General features: G+C 39.4%; 1 protein-coding gene across 1 annotated transcript in view; it reads right to left on the minus strand.

Moving 5' to 3' along the window:
• The window catches only part of bsna (bassoon presynaptic cytomatrix protein a), a 154,867-nt gene that overhangs the window by 78,157 nt on the left and 61,332 nt on the right, over positions 1-15,378 (minus strand). The gene's annotated exons all lie outside the window — the stretch shown is intronic.

Below are 15,378 nucleotides of genomic sequence, written 5' to 3' on the forward strand. Positions count from 1 at the left end.
TTCTATAATTCCCCCAAATCCAGACATATAATGTATCTTTCTCCAATGGAATTTAAATAAGATGCTGCAGGTTTGAACAGTGCTTGCTAGCTCAACATGTCTTAGTGAAGCTGAAGGAGTTATGACTGCTGTAAGTTTGTTTAGTAATGTAAGGAAAGTATTTGCACGGAAACCAGGTAAAAGAAAGAGCATCAGAAACAAAGAATGAAAGGAAGCAAAGGAGAAAAAGAAAGAGAATAAATGAACTTCTGTTAAGACAGAGGACAGCACTGATATAAAATATCACTATAAGTCCTTCAGTTTTCCTTTCAAAGGTGATTGCTATTGATTATTTTAAATATCACTGCTGAGTCAGTGTCTTTTATCATCCAAACCCAATGGACTCTGTATTCATTCATCAAACTTCAAAGCTACAGTTTATAGAGAAATTGCATTTGGATAGCTAAACATAGAATATGGTCCATCTTTCTTGTCGTGGAAAACAGAAGTGCAGAGAGAATAGTTGTAATCAACCAGAAATAGAGGGAGAGAGAGGTAAATCAACCACAAATTGACTGCAGCGCTGAGTGATTGCCGTGCCGAAACCGCAGCCTGAGTGAAAAGCATACATATCTCACAGACACACACAGATAAATCCACAAGAGTACACAGATATACACACATACGCGCAGAAATCAAGTGTAGGCACAAGCAAGACACAAACAGATATCATAAGAGACACACACAGCGAAACGAAATGAATACACAACACCCTTCAGCATCTAAAAATAAAAATAAAACATCACCTCTCTTCCTCCTCCTCTTCTCCTGTCTTCCTCTTTCCTTCTCTTCTTCCTCCAGATGAGAGCTGATACTCCCTTGTGTCTGGACCTTGCTTGGCTCTCTGATTTCTCCCGACTGCAAAAAACACAGCTTCTCTCTGAGCTGTGTCAACCTGCTCTCGTCCTGTCTGTCCTACTGTAGCTTTGCATCCACCACTGCGACCCAGCATCCATAAATAGTGCTATTTTAGCTCCTCTGCAGCCAGAGCAAAGCTAGTAAATCTCTGCACGTTTCAAGCGTTTCTCCCAGCCCCTTCCTTCCCACAATGCAATGCGCAAATGTACTGTATCACCCCACTCGCTATCCACTGAACGCTCCCCTGCTAATTTTTTTGCATGGTGCTATGGGACAAGTTGGCTCCTTGAATTTGAGGGGAAGATGTGGAAAGCACAGGGGGAAAAAACGTGCATCAGTCACGGACCCCTTACTCTGCTGTCCGAGCCTGCTTTGCTGTCTGGCATTTTCTAGCTTGACAGCATGACTGATCCCATGTTCTGTTAACTCAGCGGCTACAACCACTGCTACAGCCTGACATCCTCTTTTCCTTAACCTATTCTCTTTGTAGTTCTCTTTCCTCTCCTCCCTGCTTCTCTTCTCCCCCATGTTTTTCCTCTTCTTCACATCCCCCCACATTTTTTTCCCTTCTCTTTCCCATCTGTCCCGTTTTCCGTCTTTACCCTCATTTCTCTGATCAGGTTGAAAATGTAGGTCTTGTTCCCTGAATGGCTGAAGTGGAACGAGATTTGGAAGTATAATTTTGCTGTGCAGGTTCCTCCCATGTTCTGCTGCCATAATTACATCTGATGAAGATGGCGAGACGGAGAAGAGGAGAAGTAGAATTGGAGAAAGAGAAGGGGGTTGATCTGATTTTAATGAGCCCTAGTCTATCCTGCTGCCTTTATAACCAGCATCATGAGAGAAACTTGAAGAAATTAGGGATAGAGCGAGGGATGGAGGGATGGGAAAGAGCAGTAAGAGAACGGAAAGGGAGTGAACAGTGGCGGGAAAGGAGTCAGCAGTTTTTTAATCCAGGCAGCTCTTCAGCTCTCATCATGTGAAACTTAATCAGCAGCTAAGCAGCACAGAATACCCACTTCTGCTTCACTGTGGTTAAAACCAGTGAATCCTTTCACCTTGCTAATAGGTGAGGAAGCTGTGTGGGAGTAAGGGGGAGTTCACCAAAAAATAAAAAATAAAAATTCTGAATTACATTTTGTGTAATCTAGCCATGCAGCTAGTTTTGGTTTTTGACATATTATTCATTATACATAGACATATATTCATTTTTATTATTTTTATGGGGAATACTTCCTTTGGTATAGTTCCAATGAAAACTGTTTATGAGATACACTGTATTTGGGTGTCAGCAAAAGTCAAAAGTTTTTTTTAAAGTGACCCCTTAATGCAGCTACATGCATAGACAGAGTAGATCCTGATCTACAAACCTGTGTGCTTCAGGTGTCTACAACACGTTTTTTGCATCACACCATTTTTTTTTAACCAACAAAATGAGCAATAAGTTTTCAGTGATTAAGCATTGGGTACAGTATTCTTATCCTCAGCAGGGAACTGTAGCACCAATTCTTACGCTTTAATCCAATGGTAGTATCTATATTAATTTTTTTAACCCAACCTATGATACAAAATGATCAAGATTGCTTGTGTGGGCGTGCTACGGCCCTTATACTGTAAGCAGATCCTTGGGCATTTTTGTTAGTTGACAAAACCTCACAACTCTGATTTAAAGTGTGATTCTTCAGTGAAATATATGGAAAACGACAGAATTGGGAGTCTATGTTTATGTAGTTTGACTACGCTAATGTTGAGTTTTCTCGTTTTTGTATCCGTCTTACATTTGTTCAGCATAGAATTGTTGATGCACATCATCATAATAATGGAAGAGAAAGACATTTTTAACCACGAATTGATGGTAATGACAAAAATAGCTCACACTTTGCAGTTTTAAAAAGTTAGCCTTGGCTAATGTTGAATTAATAGCATGGTTTGTACTATTTTGTTCCACAGACTTTACACATCAGTGTATGTTTACAGGTTTTGGGGAGTATTACTCCATTTGTAAATAAATAAATAAATAAAAAGAGAGAGGGAGCTGACTTAAATTGTCATATAAGTCAGCATGGGTTGGGTCCAAAGACTACAAGTTTACAAATGGAGAAAAGTGGAGGTGTGGCAATAGAAAGAGGTAAGACCAGACCTCTGTAGACCGCTACAGTGCAAGGCTAGATTAGCCACTACTAGCATAACACACCTGAATCTCAGACCAAACAGTCAGTTGTCAACTTGAATTGTGGGTAACGTAGGTGCCAGGTTTTGACAAGGAAGAACTTTGTGTGGTATAAAAAAGACAATATCTCTAATTCTACTGCATCAATTTTGAAACCTTTTTGTAAAAACTGTTGATCGTGAGTCAAGCAGTGTTAAAGGAGTGCAATGCTAAATAAGTGGCATACTCTCTTAAGTATACAGTGTGCATGGTGCAAGGTTGGCCAGAATGCAGGATGTACCCACTGAAAATATTACAACTGACAATCAATGCAATAACTCACCCAGGAGGACAGTGCTACAAGTAAGCGAGTAGAGTATGAAAGACATATCAGATGCACAGGCAAAGAACAAAGAATACAGTATTAAATTATTAGTTAAATAATTGTTTCTCATCTTATTGTTTTATCCTACATTACATAAAATTTTTGGATACTAACAGCAAAAACTTACTAGTAAAACTGTGAAGGAATTTTTCTTCTTGAGGACTTTAGTTACTATTAGACTTATAAGACTTATAAGTAGGCCCCCAAAACAAGTTAATTCTCTCAAGGATAGCTGTGTAAACACTGATAAAGTCAAACTATCCCAGTCCCCAATGGCAGTTGGCATAGCAACCAAGGTCGCATTGATGTCATGGACTGGGAATCCAGCCTAGGGGGGGTCTAGTGATACACAGGACTCCTTCAGCTCAGAGACAGTCTTCCCCTGAAATTCCTTATACTGTACAATGTGACTTAGGTGAATGTAATGCATTTTTCAGAGTTGGTACCCAATAAAATCTTCCACCCTGCAAGAGAGATTTGGCTGGCATTACACCTGTTAATTTGTTAACGTTTGTATTCCTCATCACTCTTCTCCTCGATGCATCGAGCATCAATAAATGCTTCTGCTTAAGCCATCCTTGGTCTCCCGAACCTTGTTCTAGCAGCTCACAAGATTTCCGTCACAAACATTAATATACTGTATGGAATAACTGAGTAGTACAGGATCAAAGTGCTTCTGTTTGCCGATGGAGGTTAATGAAGATCACAGGATGCCCAAGTCTTTCACTAATAATACACCAGCCTGCAGCCTGAGACAGAATGCAGACAGACAACATCCAACATTGTTTATGACCAGTAGCCATCATCTGAACCGAAACTGCCTTCAGGCCCATTGAGGAGTCCTGACCCGAATGTTGAAACCTCAGCCCTGACACAGACTGATAAGCATGTCACAGGACAGCTTTGACAGGTGTCTTATGTGCCCCAAAGCATTAGAGTACAGGCATCACTTCAAGTTACTGTCTGTGTATGGTTCACATTCCTGCCAGTCAGTTTGCATATGGTGTGTTGGCGAGCTCAGGCAATTTTCAGGCCTGTGGAAGTTATTACAAGCATAAATGGCAGCAAATGTCTTTTCTGAAAGTAGAAAAATGAACCCTGACAGTCTCCAACGATGCTGAATCTGCACACTCCAGCAGGAGGAAATATAAAGGAGAGGGGAACCAGTACAGCAATTTTACGAAGTAGCTAAAAGATGTGAGTATTTTCCTTTAACACATCTCTGTAGATGCAAATATGAACCTGTTTCTGCTTGTTTTTTTGTAACTGTATTCGAAGCTTCAAAACTTACTATGTATAAAAAACAGAATCATGGTTAATAGCTTAAAGGGAAGAAGTCACTTCTACAATAACATATCACAACTGTAATTACTGAATTTAACCACTGAGTTAACAGAACATGGGATCACTCATGCTGTCAAGCTAGAAAATGCCAGACAGCAAAGCAGGCTGGGACAGCACAGTTAGGGGTACGTGTATGATGCAGGTTTTTTAAAAATAATATTCATCAAAGCAAAGGGCAGTGAATAAATTCTTTCTTCAGAATATAGCATAAGCATTTTTTTTTATATATTGAACTCTTTAAAATCCTAATTAAATAAAAGGAAAAGTAAATAAAAGTCTTCAAAATTTTACATTTTCTTGTTCCCTAACTTCATGCCCGAAGGTGTACCATATTTGAAGTTTATATGTAATAGCACACAAGTCGTATGAGGCATTATAAACAGTGTAATCAGTGTATTTTGGCACCCTTGTTTTGTGCCAGGTTTATCAAAAACCTTTGCCAAAATGACTAAAATTTGCTTTTAACTCTGACTAGTGCGGATGACCAACATATTTACATAGAAATATAAGAAATATTTTCTTATCGGTACTCTCTATGGTTGGAGTCTGGTTAATTTAAAGATGCTACATCTAAGTATTATAGTTTTTTTTTTAAAACTAAAACTATAAACAGAATGCAAAGAAATAACAGTTTTGACATGTCCATGTATGTGTTGCAGAGATATTTTCTGAAGTTAGCATTCTAACCAGCTAGCCCCATCCCATTCTGTATCGTAATACCACTTTTTACCTCAAGATGTGATATTGAGTCCAGTCTACCCTAAATCCAACATGAGAGGAGGAAGAAAAAGCGCTGCCTAGAGGGCAAGAAACCACATTCAGCAAGAAAAAAAAGAAGTGATAGAAATCGAAGCAAAACAAGAGTTCAAATTGGCGTTGCTTTTCACCACTGGAGACAGCTCTTGGCAAGTAAAGGAATGAAGTTTGATACTGAACTGTTTCTTCTAGCTGTTAATGCTAACGTTGGCTATGTAGCAATAGCTAACACTTTATATGTAGCACCTTTAAGGTAATTTAAAGCTCATGGTTAGGAGAAGATTGTGGTCAAAGTTATCTGAAACCAACGATGACCTTTGGATCAAGACAGCTGTTACAAAGTCAGACACTTTGTAACAACATAACAGTCTATGTTTGGACTATTTAATGGTCCCTACAGTGGACAGCTATTCAAAGGCTAGTTTCTCGTATATGCCGGGGTTCGGATGGTGTGGCTGCATATCAGTCACTACAGTGGACAGTCCTTGAAAACACCATAGGCAGCAATATAGTGGCAAGAAAGTGTAGGCGCAGCTAAAAACCCCAATATCTAAGATGGCCGACAGAACGTCAGGTATGCACCTCGGGACTATCTGTCCAGTTCATCTATAGAGGAAGACTGTTGCAGGTAAAATACAATAAGGTGATCACAAGTAACATCTAAGGAACAATATTATAATCATATTTCTCAAATATTGACTTTGTTACAAGCAGAAAATTATGATTAATCATATCATACTAAAGTGGACATCATGCATTACTAGCTATAATTTAGCTTCAAATTATGTTGTACTATAAATTTATTAATGTGGAAATACTTTGTCTATCGTAACATTTTCTCAATAAATCAATTATGTCATTTGCAGGTAATATGCAACAAAAACAATATTTTGTGTTTGCTAGGTCTATTGTGTGAATAGCATCTGATCATCATATTCTGTAAACCCTGAAGTCACGTCTGGCCCTGAAACCCCCTGGCTCCACCATGCTAAAAACAAAGGATGCAAACAAATAATGTTGCAAGCACACAAAAAACCGTACATCCAAAAACCTGATGCGTTTTTGTTTGACAAATGACCTAAATGATTAATTGATAATATTTTTGACCAAACTAATCGATTAATCAACTAATCATTGCAGCTAGACAGTTAACTCTAGACTATTTTTATTTATTTATTTTAGGGAATGTTTATAAAACAAAAGTCAGAGCTAAACCCTACAAAAGAAAGAGTATCATCACAATTTGAAAAACTGTATTTTGGGTGATTTTTCCACAGCCAAGAGGAGTATATATTAAAATATGTTTTAAAAGTATTTGTTCTATGTATTAAATGTATTAAAATGACATTTTGTGTTCACAGTTTTCACAAAACACTCAATGTTATTATTTATTACTTTACTTTGACTGGTTAAATGCATAATGAATAATAACAGATCTTGACTTGGGCTTTCACAATTCATGCTTGTTTTGATGCTGATGATAATTAGCACTTTTGTTTAATGAGCTATACTTGTTTCACATGTAAAGAAATTATGGACACCAGCATATCTATACAAAGCGTTACACAATGGTGTTAAAGCAGCAAAATGCAAATCACTTTAATCAGTTTAAAAAGCTACTACTGGATATTGTCTGATCAGAGAGTTAGCCCCTTAAACCAGACCCAGACTACAGGAGTTTTCTGTCGAATCAACTCGGATCCAGGGTGGAGCTGACAGTGTTGCCAAGCAACGGTAAACATTCTAGCCCTTGAGGCTAATGTTAGCTAGCATACTACTGTTGAGAGATATCAAAACTGTCAGTTCTCGCTGAAGAAGAGACAACCCGTGTCGACTGTGTCTTTCCAGCCATTTTCTCAACTAGACTCGTGTAGCCTTCTGCTTCTGTTTTTTTCTCACTGCAAAGTATTACTAACGTGACAGCAAGTTGTTGCACCACAGTCTCCATTTTGTTTAAACCTGCTTCCTCATGAGCTCATGTGAGATCACTTGAGGTGGTGCATTGCTCCCCGATTGCTCCCTCTGCCAAAACAATCACAAAAATACATTGTCCTATAGTGTGTGATGCGCCACAATTTTCAAATCTTGTAGTGTGTGCATGTTTGAGATCAGAGAGAAGATAATCTGTGAAGTTTCTCCTTAATTGTGTGATGCAACCCAATTTCAAAATTGATTGGGATTTTAAAACTCCTGTTGTCTGAGCCTGGCTTTAGAAGGAGGTGGGAAGACCCTGAGGGGAGCTTCACGTAATGACCCCACAGAGGTTAAATACCTGGGACTCCCCAGCAATAAGTCTGAACTGAAGAAGCTGTTTGGATGAGAGGTGAAAAGTCTTCAAGATCTACAACCGAATCCAGTTGCCCTTGATTTAACTCTTCTTGGGTCACGTTACCTACTTGTGTAAAAATTATCGCTGCAGGGTTCATATCCGTCCACACACACACACACACACACACACACACACACACACACACACACACACACACACACACACACACACACATACACAAACACACACACACACACACACATACACACACACACACACTGCAGACCATGACTTCAGTTTCTCATCTCCAGCTTATCCTAACAAGCTCGACAACTCTTCTGTTTTTCTGTCTGTGTTGCTGTCACTCTCATGCCCCTGCAGACACCTCTCCAGTTACTTGTCCACCCACACAATCATTCACCCCTGTACACACACTCAAACAGACACAGTCAACCTCCCAATTTAACACACACACACACACACACACACACACACACACACACACACACACACACACACACACACACACACACACACACACACACACACACACACACACACAGAGATCTGAGCTCCTCTTGTAACAATCATTAACCTGGAGGTCAGGTCTATCTATTCAAGAGGCTGGGCTCTGTCAGGATTGTGCACACAGACACACACACAAAGAAGAACCTTCACTTGGATTAATTTCACCAGGTCTACAGGTGTTAAACAGGTGAACAGATGTTGAAACACGGATAAGGAAATGCATTTGATAGGGATCAAATTCAAACAGACATTGCAGCTGGTATCCCATTACACTGCAAAAGTGTCTGACTCTGTTTTATCATCAGTAAATGAAGTCTTGACATGGAGCAAACGGATTCAAAAGTGCCCTTTTCATGCCTTTCAATTTACTACTACTACGGTTACTACCTACTATCTAATAGAGAGTCCAAGTGGAAATGTCTTCTGGCAAGTCAAGTCAGTGCGTATAACCAAAATACATAATGTGGGTAATTTGTTGTACAGTTACACAAAACAACGTGAAGCTACATTTTCAGGATATACAGATTTAAAAACTCAAGGTATAAGCTACAATCTCCTGTTTTGCCATCTTTGTGGCACCACTGTGGGGAGGACTCTTCTAACTCTTGTGTTTCTGACTGTGTGTTGAAGAAGTTTGAGCTTTTGTAGGAGCTTTTTAGCCCCAATGCTAAGTACGAATTCGTTTTTTTCCCTGTATACAGCAAATTTAAACTGGAATCATAAAACACTGTTTAGTCTGTCCTAAAGGCAGCAGAAGTACAAACAGACATAGAAAGTAAATTACAAAGATTTAATAAGCTGCCTATTGCTTGAATCACTGCATTGTTTTAACAACTGCCTTTACAGATTAGCAGAGTGGAGATTGAAACAAATAAATGGATAAAACTGTACGCCAACTGCAATATCTGTCAAAATAGGTGGAATATGATAATTAGCCCATATCATACAGCTCTACTTTTGAGTACAAGAGGCAAGTGGAAGTTCCACGGAGCAGAGTTCACTTTGACTCTAATCTAATTTGTCATTAATTAGCCTGGAGACACAGAAAGAGGAGAGGAGAGGAGGTGGGAGGACCAAAGTCGAATCAAAGGGCTAAAACAGCATAGAGGAGGACATTTATGAGGTTTTCTTCCCCTGTCTTTCTCGTTATCATCTCTGTATCCCTGTTCCTCTATCCCCTGTCTCATAATCACTACTGATAAATAAAAGAGTTAATAGAATGTCAACTTAACAATCTGCTTGACAGCAGCACCTGGTACTTTATTGGAAACATTACAGTGTACAGAATTTGCATGCAGCAGCCTAAATTACACAGTATACAGTACTTATGGAACCAAGCAAATATAATAAGGAAAAAATAGAAACAATATTCAGGAGAAAATTTATCTGAGTAAAAAATATGTCAAATCATTCTCTTTTTTTCATCCTATATGATTGTACAGGTGGATAATACACGACAAATAGTATTCATACCCTCATCTATATACTTTCTCTTTTGATTGGTGGCTTTATCTCACTCACTCACACACACTCACTTTAAACTCTAGACAAACACACAAAACACACACACAAACCTTTGAAAAGAAGCCAATGTTCTGTCGTCAGGGGTGAGAAAAAAAAGAAAGTCTGACACTTTAGGTCTTGATGACAGAATGAGCTATTTCCTGTGGCTGTCGCACGCAAAGTGTGACATTGACACAAACCCAGTCACACTCAAAAACACACACACACACACACACACACACACACACACACACACACACACACACACACACACACACACACACACACACACACACACACACACACACACACACACACACACACACACACATATACACATACACAACGACCAGCTGTCAAAATAAAATATTCATGTCACAGATCTCCAAACAGTACGAGCACTGAACAGGTGTTAGCTCTATTTCATGGAGAAACCTGGACGTGTGATTCACAACATCGTCTGCAGCAACATCAGCAGACATTTCACCTTTGCATTTCACTCAACACAGAAAAACAAATTCCAACTGCATACCAATAACAGTCTTAGTTGTATTTTATTTTGAAAATGCCTTGATATATTCAGGTAAGTGGTTTTGGTGAACCTGCACTCAGTGTTCCTTCACCACAATGCTGCACAGTCACATATAAACTACAAACTACAAAGTGCAAACAATGTGTATTGTGTGTATAGTGAAACAGGGCTGAGATGAGTACCAGTGTTATTTGAGACTCTGTTGCTCAGGGTTTGTCCCAGTGAAGCCCAAGAACAAATGGAGGCCCAAATCAATATGTTCTTGCTTTAATTGTATATGACACTAAATATCTGTTTTATTGGCTGGTCCGCAACAGCGGGGCCTGCCCCATAAATGCAAATGTCCGTGACAAAGAGATGAATGAGCTTCTAACCTTCTCTCTGAGTGATCATTTTACGAGTAAATATAGCCGACATCACAGCCCAGCCGATGACTTTAACTCATTTGTGCGGTGACTTTGTCAGACGACGTCGCGGTTATAAAATCAGGATTTTAGCAGTGCAGAGCAGCAGCTTGGAAATGGCTTGGAAGTGACAGCTGGTTAACATGCAGTCTTAATGGGCCATGTTTCAGTCACTATTTCATACTTGTTCCGTTTTCTCACAACTGAAACAGAAAAACATGTAAATGAGAGCACTTTTATGGGGAATTCAGCTCTATTAAATTACTGCATATGTGAGCACAGGGAGTAGGAGAGAAGCAAACAGAGAGAGGGCGATCCAGCCACATACCAGGTTTTGACCTACTCTTGTTTAATAAGGGACTCGCCCTGTAGACTTTGTAAGTCACAACACACAGTTGTGTGCTGATACATCAAAACAACAGACGAGGTGGAGGTGAGGAACAGGTGAGTCCATCACTTCTACTCCACGGACGTTATACAAATTGTTGATCTGTTATTGATGTTCTTGTGTTTGTACCGATGGCCAGTATTTTTTATGTGGCTCTGTGCCTTTTATTGAGGATTCACTTAATGCAGATGTGCAAGGTTTTGAATAACACCTTTTTTGTTTGTTTCAACATTGTTTTCCTGTTTTTTATTTTTTAAATTTCATTTCCATTTTGTTTTTTATGTTATGTATTTATCTATTTATTTTATGTTTATACATTTAATTTCTCTTTTTTTCATTACTTACTTGCTCCATTGTATTTTTGTGTCTTTTTTATGACTTTTTAAACCTATGTTGATCGTCTGAGGTGGTCAAGCCTATTTTGTACACCTGTTCACAAATATTAATCACTACACAAACAATGTGTGTGCATTTAAGCCTTTGACCCACCGAAAGAAGCACTGCGTGAAACACTTTGCTCTTATCAGTGTTAATCAAAGACCGGACTGTATTTTTGCAGGTTGAATGTGTGGTTTCTATATCACAAACAGTGATTAGTTTCTTGGTTAGTTTCTTTTCTGCTTCCATTATTTTCTAAATTTGAAATATTGTCGTAAAAGAGAACTTGTTGTTTAATAACCAATGTTGAATAAACATAGGTATTAAATGTATATATACATAATATAAACTGATTTAGAGCGGTGATTGAACTGTATGTTTGAGATGTCCTGCTATATTTTAAGGGACACCTGTCAGGAATAAGTATTTCCCCTCACTATGGCATAACTGAGAATAGAATACACATGAAGAGCCCTCTGCTGTGTGCAGGAGTCCAGAGACGGATTCGGTAGCAGTTGAGTGTCTCTGGCTCTGTCTTGCCCAAAGGGCAGGAGAATTTAATATAGAACAAGTTATTGGATTAGTAGTGGGCGGTATAACAATATATATCACAAAATGATATTAACTTGTCTATCACTGTGGTTTTTGCCATAATTTAAAATAACATGTACCATGATAGAGGTTGTGTTTAGACCTGGGTGACCAGCAACTTTCTGCTGTTAAACTCAGACAAAACTGAAGTTATTCTGCTTGGCCCCCAACACCTCAGAAACACATTATCTAATGATATAGTTACGCTAGATGGCTTTGCCCTGGCCTCCAGCCCCACAGTTAGGAATCTCTGAGTTCTCTTTGATCAGGATATGTCCTTTAACTCTCACATAAAACAAACTTCCAGGACTGCCTTTTTTCACCTACCTAACATTGCAAAAATTAGGCACATCCTCTCTCAAAAAGACACAGAAAAACTAGTCCATGCTTTTGTTTCTTCTAGGCTGGATTATTGTAATTCCTCATTATCAGGCTGTCCCAACAAATCCTTCCAGCTGATCCAGAATGCTGCAGCGCGAGTACTGACAGGAACTAGGAAAAGAGATCACATTTCTCCTGTGTGAGCTTTTCTGCATTGGCTCCCTGTAAAATTAAGAACAGGATTTAAAAACCTCCCACTCGCCTACAAAGCCCTTAATGGTCAGGCACCATCATGTTTTAAAGAGCTCATAGTACCTTATTACCCCAGTAGAACACTGTGCTCCCAGAATACAGGCTTGCTTGTGGTTCCTAGAGTCTCCAAAATTACAACAGGAGGCAGAGCCTTCAGTTATCAGGCTCCTCTACTGTGGAACCATCTTCCAGTTTTGGTCTGGGAGGCAGACACCCTCTCCACATTTGACTAGGCTTAAAATCTTCCTTTTTGATAGGCCTCTCTTGAACCATCCCCTAGTTATGCTGCTATAGGCCTGGACTGCTGGGGGACTTCCAATGATGCACCAAGCTCCTCTCTCCTCCTCTTCCTTTCCATCTGCACGCATTCATATGGCATCAATGCTCGTTACTAACTTGACTTCTTCTCTCTCCTGTAGTTTTGTGCTTTCTCATCTCTCCTCTCCTCTTCCTGGCACTTTCTGCAGGTATCTCTGTTAGAGAGTCTGGATCTGTGACTGCAAACTACCTACTGCCCCCATGATCCTGCTCAACACCCTTAAAATATTATGATTATCATCTATTATTATATTTAGTTTTATTAGTACTATTATTCATCCTATTATTATAATTATTAGTTTTATTATTAGTCTCATTATTTTTGTACATGTTTATGTTGTACCTGTACTGTGCTATGTTCTCTTTTTCTCTAGAAAAGTGCGCTATATGAAAAGTGCCCTGAGATAACCTCTGTTAATCTTTGGTGCTATATAAATAAAATTGAGATTTCTTTATTACACAAAAAAGTCACTATGGAGAAACAGGGGTAGGTCTATAATAGAAAAACAAGTAGAATGTGGTTATATGAGCCTTTACTAAATCAAAGTGAGCTTGAATTAGCTTGCTGTCAGCTATAATTGGCTCAGAGTGGTTGGAAATGTCACATGTAATGTAAAGTAAATGAAGCTCACCGTAAGCATTACACTGTTTGTGGTTTGGTGTTGTGGGCTGCTCACTTTTCCTGTCATGGGAACAGTGAACAGGAACACTACACACACATTAAAACATAGACTTTATACATTTTCACACACAAATACCTAGATGTGGTGCATTACATAGCCTCACCTGCCCCTGCAGAATCCATATGCACCTCCACATAGGGACATTTACACAGCTTTTAATGGACCTGTCTATCAACATGGTGTGCAGCATTTCAGGGCAGAAGTGGAGGAAGGAGGGAGGGAAAGAGGGCAAAAACACAACAGTATGAGTGTTTGTAGAAATGCATGGCGAAGATGAAGGTAAAATGAGACTGAGAGAACAAGAGAAGACAGAACAGGTGCTTTTTTAGGTTGAGTCACATTTATTTAGGAAGCAATTTTATGTAACAGGTCACAAAGTGCTTCACATTTCAGATAATGGAAAGAGGACAACTGCTTTAAAAAAATGAAATAAACTATGAATTTGTGTGTGATGCTAATTTATGTAGCCTATATTAAAGCCCCTGGACACCCAGGGAATACCCACACAGGCGATTTGATTGGCTGATTAAACCTTCTCCCGACCCTGTGGGCGTAATCAGACTGTGCTTGATTGACATCTCACTTACTCTTCTGTATGCTGGCATGGGACAAGTTACATCTTTTTTTTTCGTTCTTTTTAAGATAGAAGGAACTCAGTGGTGTTAATCTGTAATCAGGTGTTTAATCAGTGAGGGGTCATAAAAGTATTTCTTCGAAATTAGATTAAATACTCTTAAGTGGTTAGTCTGATAAACAGATTGAATTTCCATTTCAATTCACGTCCTTAACGTCCTCAGCATGACGCTGTGTTCATGTCAGCCAGAATCCTTTTCGGGCGGTCGGGGTATTATGTTTCGTTTCGCCCTAACCAATCATTAGCGAGACATGTATTCGCCCTGCTGATGCCATTTTCAGTTGATGTGGAAGCGGCGGTGGCTGTTGCTAGGAGCAGTTCATGGATAAATCCGGATCAAGTGGAAATGTATGAATGAATGCACAAAAGCATCAACAGGCTGTGCAAAATTGCAGCTGCAGTATCAGCAAAAGCAGGATTTACTGAAGACGTCCTGTCAGTGTGGTGCATGTGCTTGAAGAGTCACTGCATAAATAAGACCAAATATCACTATAAATATTAGATTTATAGTGACAAGGAATACAATATACGAGGAGGGCCAATATGAGGAATGTAACAGTAGCACATCTGCAGGGGGCACACGCACACGTTCACTGTATGTTCCCCATTTATCTTGACCTGGTCACTGAGTAGAAGCTCTTATGCAGAGTGACTCCAGTGAGCGAACAGTATGTCTGGCAGCTCACATTCATGGCAGCAGACTTGTGTACTGATCAATATTCCACAAAGAGAGAGGACGTTCCAGGAATTATTCCCATGATGAAGCCCTGAGATTCTACAGCTAATTATGGAAACAAACACACACACACACACACACACACACACACACACACACACACACACACACACACACACACACACACACACACACACACACACACACACACATTTTTATTTCTTCTACATAATTCATTCCCTTGACCCTAACCATAACCTTGACCACCACAACGACATTCCTACCCTAACCTTTATCTAATCCCAAATTTAACCCTGAGTCGTAACCCTAATAAAAAGCCCTTTGAAGATGTAAACGCTGGCCCAAAATG

The sequence above is a fragment of the Xiphias gladius genome, chromosome 18, assembly GCF_016859285.1.
Source record: "Xiphias gladius isolate SHS-SW01 ecotype Sanya breed wild chromosome 18, ASM1685928v1, whole genome shotgun sequence".
Classification (NCBI taxonomy): Eukaryota; Metazoa; Chordata; class Actinopteri; order Istiophoriformes; family Xiphiidae; genus Xiphias; species Xiphias gladius.